The following is an 11839-nucleotide window of genomic DNA, read 5'->3' as shown; positions in this document are numbered from 1 at the left end:
GAGAAATACGGCATATTTTAATGGTACACCCATCAGCTAAATGACATATGTGCATCAGTATGCGACAAATAAGGCAAAGCTAAAGAACACAAGTTGGTATATTATAAATGTTTTCAATGGAACAGGATCAAAACCAAAATGCTTAATGTTGAGTAAAACATATTTAAAGCAAACCTATATCATTTCCTTGCACGAAAAGGCCACTTAGAAGATATCTAAGTAAGAGGAACAAAACAGAACATGCTTTTCAGTTTTTACTAGATTCAAGGAAATTTAAAAGAATCTATTGGAACAATGTATCTATGCCTGTATTAGTCTGAGAATCTAAATAGACATTATTTAACCAGATTCCAAAGTTCAAGGACAACATAGTTGAAAGATCTCTGATTTTAAAATCAATGTTTGTATAAGTAAACCTTTGTGCCCAATCTGTAAATTATTAAAATAAGTAAATAATGAGTTCCCAGGTTTCCTCTTTAGGTCTTCCACATGCAATGTTTTGTTTAGATGTCTCACTCACTCTTTGGTAGTTCATTACTAGTGACAGTCCTGGCATTTTTAGATTTGCCAATGATACATGGGGATTAAATGCCCACCAGCGTGTCCTCATGCAAATTTCAGGTTAGCTATTCCTGCCACATTCTCGAGTTAAAGTTTGAGAACCTCAGTGAAGGGTAGAGTTCTTCATCTAGAAGTTTCTCAAGTGTCCATTCCTTCATTTTCTGTATAGTTCACTTTGATTTTTGTCTCTAGGCCCTTCTTTGTCATGTGGCAGAAAACTTAGTCATTTTTAAGTAAAGGTCAATTGAGTTATTTTTCAGTCATTTAATTTTGAAATTTAATCATATTCAGGATGTTCCTCCTTTCAGTCTTTTGTTGCTCTCTTTTATCCTGGGTTGGAGTTTTAAGTTTTAGGGGCAGATGTAACTGCCACTGTGGTAAGGTTGTACCAGAGTCAGATGGGAGCTGGGTATTTTATTGTTACAAAGAGTCTGTTTTGTCAGTCCATGATCTCTATTTTAATAACACTAAATGGCTTGGACTTCCTAGCCATTCCTAAACTCCAGAAAGAGAAGGGTATAATGAGGCATGTCTGACCCTGCCTCCTCACTGCACCCTTCCTATCATGTCCTAAATTAGTTTTTCAGGATTCTTTGGGATACCTTTGCCCAAAGCAAGGTCCTTGTCCATTAAGTCAGCTGGGGAGACTTAGAATTTTATGTTTGGTTTACAATGTCAAGGATAAAAGAGCTTATGGCTGTGAGTTCAATCACTCTCTTTCTCCCTCTCTCTTTTTCTCCTCTCACATGTGCTCTCTCTCCATATAATGATTTCTACCATGTTATGACATAGCAGGAAGACTCTCATTAGCTGCAGACCCTCAATCTTGGACTTCCTAGCTATTAGAACTGTAAGAAATAAATCCCTATTTTTTATATATTACCCAGTCTCATGTATTCTGTTATAGCAGCAGAAAATGAACCAAGACAGAACATTGGTCTGAGAAGTGTGACTGTTGCTGTAACAAATACCTAAAAATGTGGAAGGAGTTTTGGAAAAAGGCTGGAAGAATTTGGATGAGCAGGCTAATGTCAAAAGACAAAATTACAAGTTTAGCTTGAAGATCTTAATTGGCTTCTATTGCAATTCCAGAGTTAGACAACACTTCATTTTATAAAATAGAATAAGTATTCCAATGAATTGAGCAGAAGGGATTGGTTTTCTAGATGGAAAAGGGCTGAAGAAAGTAGAAACAAAGAATAAAAACAGATGGTCATTTCAAAAATACTTTCCTTATAAGAACAGGACAGTGAGACCAAACAATAGAAAAATAACTGATTGGTTAACATCAGGTTACTTTTTGTTGTAAAGATTAAAACAGAGGGAACTTCATTATCATGCTGATTGAAGATTGAAACTGGCCTGTTTGGGAAATTGGCTATCTCTTTCCTGATTTCTTGGAAGGTCAGATAAAAACTTAATTTTGTTTTGCTGATCTAAAACTTTAGCATGGGTGACACCATTTTGATTTTTAGTCTGGTCTGTTGAGGCCTAGTTCAGGACCTTAATCTAAAACAATGGCTTCCTATGATTTTTATTTAACACTAGAAGAAGCCTAGATTGCTATAAGTGAAGCACTGAGGATAATTCTGACAAGGGCTCAGAAGACAAGAGCTGCAGGGAAAGCCAGAATCTTAGGGATTATGTTAGTGGTTGTGATCAGAATGTTGGTAAAAATATAAATGGCAAAGACCTTTCTGATGAGAGCTCAGACAGATATGAGGAAAAAAAGCACTGAAATCTGGAATAAAGGCCCATCTTGTTATACAGTTACAAAGAACTTGGCAGAATTATGTCCACGTCCTAAAATTTGTTGAAGACAAACTTAAGCATGATGTACTGGGATATCTGGAAGAAGAAGTATATAAACAACAAAGTATTCAAGGTGCTATATGGTTTCTTTTGGCTGCTTACAGTAAAATTAGAGAGGAGAAAAATGATTTAAATCAAAATTTATAATTAAATGTGAAGCAGAATGGAAAGATTTAGAAAACTCTGAGCCTGGCCATGCAAAAAGTCAAAAAGCATGTTTAGAAGAGTATATTAAGGGTGTGGTCAAGTGAGCAGTTGCTAAAAAGATTAATAAGGATAAAAGGAAGGGAGTTTCTATTCATCAAGACAATGGAAGACGGACCCAAGGGCATTTTAGAGATCTTTGAGTCAAGCTAGAACTTTGAAGGCAAGATAGCTAAAGAGGTACCTGTGGGACCTCAGTGTTCACTGCCCTACACCACCTTGGGACTCTGTTCCCTGATTTCTGGTGCAGTGCCCCTCAGCTGCCTCAGCTGTGGCTCAAGTGGGCCCAAGTATGTCCCAACCCACTGCTCTGGAAGGTAAAACCATAAACCTTGGCAGTGTCCACATGAGTATGTGTTTGAAAATACTTGCTTTCTGTCTATTGCTTATCTTTTCATTTTTTTTAATGGTGCCTTTGGAAGTGCAAAAGTTTTAAACATTGCTGAGGTCCAATTTATTAATACTGTTCTTTTACAAACCATGCTTTTTGGTCTTTGCCTAACCCAATATCTCAAAGATTTTCTTCCACTAGTGAAGAAAATGAACTCAAAATAAATCATAAACTTAAATGTAGGAGCCAAAGCAATGAAACTTTTAAAAGAAGTTTTATTATTTTGGCTCCTACCTTTAAGTTTATGATTTATTTTTAGTTAATTTTTGATATGGTCTGAGGCAAAAGTCTAAGTTCATCTTTTTGCATGTGGACATCTAATGGTCCTAGTACCATTTGTTAAACAGACTATACTTTCCTCAGTGAATTGCCGTGGTAACTTTGTAAAAAATCAGTTTAATGAAATATAGGCTTTATTTTGAAGCTCTCAATTATGTTCCATTAATCTATGTGCCTAAGTACTCCTATGGTCATGGGTGGTGGCTACAGGGTGAAGCTCCTCTGCCTTTGGAAAGGGGAGAGTAGAGTAGGAAGGACTACATCTTGTGGTTTGAATGCCAGCTGAGCTGCAATACAGTAGAATACCAGGTAGACTTCTAAGGTTTTTGACTTTAGTCTCTGACTTCCAGATGGCCCTTTTGGACCCACCTGGGGCCTGGGGGACCTCACCAGCATGCAAAAAAAGACAGAGGCCTGGATGGCTTTGCCACTTGCTGATTGTAGAGCCCTGGGGCTTGAGTGGACATAGGCAGTAGCCAGGGCATGTTTACAGCAGGCCTTGGGTGAAACTCAGTGGTGGGCTGGTTTCAGGTCTGACCCAGCACAGTCACAGTGGTGGTGGCTAAAGGGGTGTGAGAGGGTCTGTATGTTTGGGAGAAAGCAAAGGAAGAGAAAGAGTCTCTGCCTAGTAATCCAGCAATTTCTCCAAGATTTTGTCCAAGACCGTCAAGGCAGTACTTCTACAAGTCTGCAAGAATCACAGCATTGCTGGGTTTGGCATGCCCTTTAAAGCAGATAAAGCTTAGATCACAATACCCAAGTACTTTCAAATATTTGGAAAGCCTTCCCAAGAAGGATGGCTACAAATAAGCCCAGACAGTAAAGACTAAAATAAATACCTAAGTCTTCAGTGCCCAGATACAGAAGAATATCTACTAGCATCAATACCATTCAGGAAAATGTGACCTCACCAAATGAACTAAATAAGACACCAGGGACCAACCCTGGAACAACAATGATGTGTGATATTTCATATAGAAAATTCAAATTAGCTGTGCAGAGGAAACTCAAAGAAATTCAAGACAACACAGAGAAGGAATTCAGAATTCTATCAGATAAATCTAACAAAGAGCTTGAAATAATTAATAAGAATGAAGCAGAAATTCTGGAGCTGAAAAGTGCAATTGGCATACTGAAGAATGCATCAGAGTCCTTTAACAGCAGAATGGATCAAGCAGAAGAAAAAATCAGTGAGCTTAAAGATGGTCTATTTGAAAATACACAGTTTCAAATATGGGTCAGTTGTGGTGGCTCACACTTGTAATCCCAGCACGTTGGGAAGCTGAGGCATGTGTATCACTTGAGGCTAGGAGTTTGAGACCAGCCTGGCCAATATGGCAAAACCCCATCTCTACTAAAAATACAAAAATTAGCTGGGCAAGATGGCACATGCCTGTAATCCCAGCTACTCAGGAGGCAGAGGCATGAGAATCTCTTGAATCTGGGAGGCAGAGGTTGCAGTGAGCCAAGATCATGCCACTGCACTCCAGTCTGGGTGACAGTGTGAGACTCTGTCTTAAAAAATAAAATAAAAATAAAATAGTGCTTATTTTTAAAAATAAGATTAAAAAAGATTTAAAAATAAAAAAATACACAATCAGAAGAGACAAAAGAAAAAAGAATAAAAAAGAATGAAGCAAGCCTATAGGATTTAGGCATGCTAAATAGTCTCAAAAGAGCAAATCTAAGAGTTATTGGCCTTAAATAGGAGGTAGAAAAAGAGATAGGGATAGAAAGCTTATTCAAAGGGAAAATAACAGAGAACTTCCCAAACCTAGAGAAAGATATCAACATCCAAGCACAAGAATGTTATAGAACACCAAACAGATTTAACCTAAAGAAGACTACCTCAAGCCATTTAATCATCAAACTCCCATATATCAAGGATAAAGAAAGAATCCTAAAATCAGCAAGAGAAAAGAAACAATGTACAACGAAACTCCAGTAGGTCTGGGAGCAGACTTTTCAGTGGAAACCTTACAGGCCAGGAAAGAGTGCCTGATATATTTAAACTGCTGAAGGAAAAAACTTTTACCCTAGAATAGTCTATCTGGTGAAAAGATCCTTCAAACATCAAGAAGAAATAGACTTCCCCAGACAAACAAAAGCTGAGGGATATCATCAACACCAGACCTGTCTTACATGAAATGCTAAAGGGAGTACTTCAATCAGAAAGAAAAAGACATTAATGAGCAATAAATAATCACCTGAAGGTACAAAACTTACTGGTAACATTAAGCACACAGAAAACCACAGAATATTATAACATTTGTAACTATGGTGTGCAAACTACTCTTATCCTAAGTAGAAGGAATAAATGATGGACTAATAAAATATAATAAGTACAATAATTTTCAAGACATAGTCAGTACAATAAGATATAAATAGAAACAACAAAAAGTTAAGTGGGGGGATGCAGTTAAGGCAAGTTTTTATTAGTTTTCTTTTTTGCTTGTTTGTATATGCAAATAGTGTTATGTTGTTATCAGGCTAAAATAATGGGTTATAAGACAGTATTTGCAAGCCTCATGATTACCTCAAACTAAAAAACATACAAATGTATACACAAAAAATAAAAAAGCAAAAAACTAAATCACGTCACAAGAGAAAATCATCTTCACTAGAGGAAGACAGGAATGAAAGGAAGAAGGAAGGAAGGAAAAATCACAAAACAACCAGAAAACAAATAACAGAATGGCAGGAGTAAACCCTTACTTATCAATAATAACAGTGAATGTAAATGGACTAAACTTTCCAATAAAAAGACATGTCTGGCTGAATGGATGAAAAAGCAAGACTCACTGATCTGTTGTCTACAAGAAACACAGTTCACCTATAAAGACACACACAAACTCAAAATAAAGGGATGGAAAAAAAAGCAAGACCCACAGATCTGTTGCCTACAAGAACCACACTTCACTGATAAAGACACACACAAACTGAAAAATAAAGGGAAGGTTTCTATTGGTTTTCATGCTAATGGAAGCAAAATAAAACAGACAAACAAACAAGAACAGATGTCACTAGACTGATATCAGATAAAATAGATTTCAAGACAAAAACTGTAATAAGTTCTGATGCTTACTTGAGTCATGTAAAATAACTGTAAGAAGAGACAAAGAAGGTCACTATACAATGATAAAGAGGTCAATTCAGCAAGAGGATATAACAATTATAAATATATAATCACTCAGCACTGGAACATTAAGATATATAAAGAAAATACTATTAGACCTAAAGAAAGAGACATCCCCCAGCACAATAATAGCTGGAGACTTCAACATCCCACTTTCACCATTGCACAGATCTTTCACACAGAAAAATCAGACTTAATCTGCACTATAGACCAAATTGATCTAATAGATATTTACAGAACATTTTATCCAAGAGCTGCAGAATATACTCTTTTCCAGAGCACATGGATCATTCTCAAGGATAGACCATATGTTAGGTCACAAAACAAGTCTTACAATATTCAAAAAAGTTTGAAATAACATCAAGCATCTCCTCTGGCTGCAATGGAATGAAACTACAAATTAATAACAAAAGGAATTTTGGAAACTACAGAAATACATGCAAATTAAACATCATGCTCCTGAATGACCAGTGGGTCAATGAAGAAATTAAGAAGGAAACTGAAAAATTTCTTGACACAAATGATAATGGAAACACAACATACCAAAACCTATGGGATAGAGCAAAAATAATACTAAGAGAAAAAGTTATGGTTGTAAATACCTACATCAACAAAGAGGAAAAACTTCAAATAAACAACCTAATGATGCACCTTAAAGAACTAGAAAAGCAAGAGCAAACCAAAATCAAAATTAGCAGAAGAAAATAAATAATAAAGATCAGAACAAAAATAAATGAAATTGGAATTAGGCCAGGAGCAGTGGCCCACACTTGTAATCCCAGGACTTTGGGAGGCTGAAGTGGGTGGATCACTTGAGGTAAGGAGTTAGAGACCAGCCTGACCAACATGGTGAAACCTCTCTAAAATCTCTACTAAAAATCTCTGCTAAAATCTCTATTAAATCTCTATTAAATCTACTAAATCTACTAAATCTCTACTAAATCTTTACTAAAAATACCAAAAATTAGCCAGGTTTGGTGGTGGGGGCCTGTAGTCCCAGCTACTTGGGAGGCTGAGGCACGAGAATCATTTCAGCCTGGGAGGTGGAGGTTGCAGTGAGTCAAGTCATGATTGTGCCACTACACTCCAGCCTGGGCAACAGAGCAAGACTCCACTAAAAAAAAAATTGAAGTGAAAAAAAAAACCCAAAATTGATGACATCAAAAGTTGTTTTTTTGAAAAGTTAAACAGAACTGACAAACCTTTAGCTAGGTTAATTAAGAAAAAAGATAAAAGATCCAAGTAAATAAAACCAGAAATGAAAAAGGAGCCATTATAATTGATACTGAAGAAATTCAAATGATTATTAGTGGCTACTATGAGCAACTATATGCCAATAAATCAGAAAATCTAGATGAATTGGACAAATTCCTAGATGCAACCTACCAAGATTGAGTCAGGAGGAAATCCAAAACTTGAACAGACCAATAACAAGTAATGAGATCGAAGCGGTTATAAAAAGTCTCCCAGTAAAGAAAATTCCAGGACCTGATGGAGTCAATGTTGAATTCTGCCAAACATTTAAAGAAGAATTAATACCAATCATACTCAAATTATTCCAATAAATAGAGGAGGAGGAGGTACTTCTAAACTCACTCTATGAGGCCAGTATTACCCTGATACTGAAACCAGACAAAGACACATCCAAAAAAAGAAAACTACAGGCCAACATCACTGATGAATATTGATGCAAAAATACTCAGTAAAATACTATAAACTGAATTCAGCAATACATTAGAGAGATCATTCATCTTGACCAAGTGGGATTTATCCCTGGGATGCAAAGTTGGATGCAACATACGCAAATCAATCAATGTGATACACCATATTAACAGAATGAAAGATAAAAACCATATGATCATTTCAATTGATGCTAAAAAAGCATTTGATATAATTCAGCATCTCTTCATGATAAAAACCCTAAAAAATCTGGAAATAGGAGGGACATTCCTCAACATAATAAAAGTCATATACCACAGAACCACAAATATTATGATACGAAATGGGAAAAAAACTGAAAGCCTTTCCTCTAAAATCTGAAATACAACAAGAATGTCACCACTGTTGTTCAACACAGTATAGGAAGTCCCAGCTAGATAGAGAAATCAGACCAGAGAAAGATATAAAGGACATAAATTGGAAAGGAAGAAGTCAAATTATCCTCATTTGCAGATGATAGAATCTTATATTTTGAAAAACATAAAGATGCCATCAAAAGACTATTAGAACTGATACACAAATTCAGAAAAGTGGAAACACAACAGTGCCAACAGTGGACAATGTGAAAAAGAAATAAAAAAGTAATTCTATTTACAATAGCCACACATAAAATTAAATACCTAGGAATTAACCAAAGAAGTGAAAGAGCTCTATAATGAAAACTATAAAATGCTGATTAAAAAAATTGAAGAGGACACCAGAAATGGGAAAAATGTTCCACATTCATGAATTGGAAGAATCAACATTGTTAAAATGTCCATATTATTGCCCAAAGAAATCTACAGATTTAATGCAATTCCTATCAAAATACCAATGACATTCCTCACAGAAATAGAAAAAAAATCCCAAAATTTATATGGAACCACCAAAGACCCAGAATAACTAAAGCTATCCTAAGCAAAAAGAACTAAACTGGAGAAATCACATTACCAGACTTCAAATTCTACTACAGAGCCATAGTAACCAAAACAGTATGGTACTGGCATAAAAGCAGACACATAGACCAATAGAATAGAATAGAGAATGCAGAAACAAATCCACACACCTACAATGAATTCATTTTTGACAAAGGTGCCAAGAACACACTGGGGAAAGAGAATCTCTTTAATAAATGGTGATGGGAAAACTATATGCATATGCAGAAGAATGAAACTAGATCCCCATCTGTTGCCATATACAAAAATCAAATCAAAATGGATTAATGACTTAAATCTAAGACCTCAAACTATGAAACTCCTACAAGAAAACATTGGGGGAAATCTCCAGGACGTTGGTCTGGAGAACAATTTATTGAGCAATACCCCACAAGCACAGGCAACCAAAGCAAGCATGGACAAATAGGATCACATCAAGTTAAAAAGCTTCTGCACAGCAAAGGATGCAATCAACAAAGTGAAGAGACAACCCACAGAATGGGATAAAATATTTGCAAACTACCCACTTGACAAGGGATTAATAGTCAGAATATATGAGGAGTTCAAACAAATCTATAGGAAAAAATATAATTCAGTCAAAAATGGGCAAAAAATTTAAGTTGACATTTTTAAAAAGAAGACATACAAATGGCAAACAGACATATAAAAAGGTGCTTGACATCACTGATCATCAGAGAAATGCAAATCAAAACTACAACAAGATATCATTTCACCCCAATCAAAACGGCTTATATACAAAAGACAAATGGCTTTTATCCAAATAACAAATGCCGGTAAGGATGTGCAAAAAAAGCGAACCCTTGTACACCATTGGTGGGAATGTCAATTAGTACAACCACTAAGGAGAACAGTTTGGAGTTTACTTAAAAAACTAAAAATTGTGCTACCATATGATCCAGCAATCCCACTGCTGGGTATAAACCCAAAAGAAATTAAATCCATAAATTGAAGAGATATCTGCATTCCTATGTTTGTTGCAGCACTGTTTACAGTAGCTAAGATTTGGAAGCGACATAAGCGTTCATCAACAGATGAATAAAGAAAGAAAATGTACATATACACAAGGGAGCACTATTCAGCCATGATAAAGAATGAGATCCAGTCATTTGCATCAGCATGGATGGAACCGGAGATCATTATGTTTACTGAAATAAGCCAGGCACAGAGAGACAAACAATACATGTTCTCCGTTATTTGTGAGATCTAAAAATGAAAACAATTGAACTCATGGACATAGAGAGTAGAAGGCTGATTACCAGAGGCTGGGAAGGGTGGTGGGGTATTGGTGCAAAGGTGACGATAAAGCGTACAAAACAAAATAGTTAAAAATAATGGATAAGGCTTCCTATTTGATAGCACAACAGGGTGACTATAGTCAATAGTCAGTAATAACAACTGAACATTTAAAAATAACTTAAAGAATGTAATTTGATTGTTTGCAACTCAATGGATAAATGTTCGAGGGGATCGATACCCCATTCTTCATAATGTGCTTGTTTTACATTGCCTGTCTGTACCAAAACATCTCATATACCCATATATACACCTATTATGTACTCACAAAAATTAAAAATGAAAAAGAAAACAAATAAATAAAAAAATCCATATGCCTATATGTCTGTGTATCAGTACCAAATTATAGCTTTTATAATACGTTTTGAAATTGAGAAGTGAGTGTCCTCCAAGTTTGTTCTTATTTTTCTAAATTATTTTAACTACTTTGAGTGTTTTTCATTTTCTCATAATTTTCAGGATTTATCAATTTCCACATGCACAAAAGTCTACTGGAATTTTTGATAGGGATTGTGTTGAATCTATAAATGAATTTGGGAGATAATTGCTATCTTCACAATATTGATTCTTCTAATGAACAAACATGAAATGTCTTTTTATTTATTTAGATCTTATTTAATTGACTTCAGCAAAGTTTTGTTATTTTCAGGGTATGTTTTATATTTTTTTCTGCTAAATTTATTCCTATTATATTCTTTTTGTTGCTATTATGAATGGCATTTTATTCTCAATTTCACTCTTATTTAGAAATACAATTGATTTTTATATACTTATCTTGTATCTTGCAATAAAGCAATAGATTTTATCTTAAAAGCAGTTTCAGGTTTACAGAAAAATTGAGCAGAAACTACTGAGAATGTCCACATTTTCCCTCTACCCACTACCACTCCCCTTTCATGCTTCCTACCCAAATTCCCCTATTATTAACATCTTGCATTAGCATGGTACATTTGTTACCCTTGATGAGTCAAAACTGATACATCGTCATTAACTAAAATTCATAATTTACATTAGAGTTTCTCCATAGCGTATATTCTGTGGGTTGTTACAAATGTGTAATGATGTGTGTACACCATTACAGTATCATATATGAACACTTTCACTACCCTAAAAATCCCCGGCCAGGCGCGGTGGCTCACACCCATAATTCCAGCAGTTTGGGAGGCCGAGGCCTGCAGATTACGAGGTCAGGAGATTGAGACCATCCTGACTAACATGGTGAAACCCCGTCCCTACTAACAATACAAAAAATTAGCCGGGCATGGTGACGGGTGCCTGTAGTCCCAGCTACTCGGGAGGCCGAGGCAGGAGAATGGCGTGAACCCGGGAGGCGGAACTTGCAGTGAGCCGAGATTGCGCCACTGCACTCCAGCCTGGGCGACAGAGCAAGACTCCGTCTCAAAAAAAAAAAAAAAAAAAAGAAAAAAAGAAAAAATCTCCTGCACTTCATTTGTTTCCTCCTTCCCTCAAGTCTCCAGAAAACACATCTTTTTTCTCCCTCCAGAGTTG

This window comes from Pan paniscus, chromosome 7 (assembly GCF_029289425.2).
Source record: "Pan paniscus chromosome 7, NHGRI_mPanPan1-v2.0_pri, whole genome shotgun sequence".
In the NCBI taxonomy this organism is placed as follows: domain Eukaryota; kingdom Metazoa; phylum Chordata; class Mammalia; order Primates; family Hominidae; genus Pan; species Pan paniscus.
The sequence above is the reverse complement of the archived record's forward strand: the minus strand, read 5'-3'. Positions refer to the sequence as shown.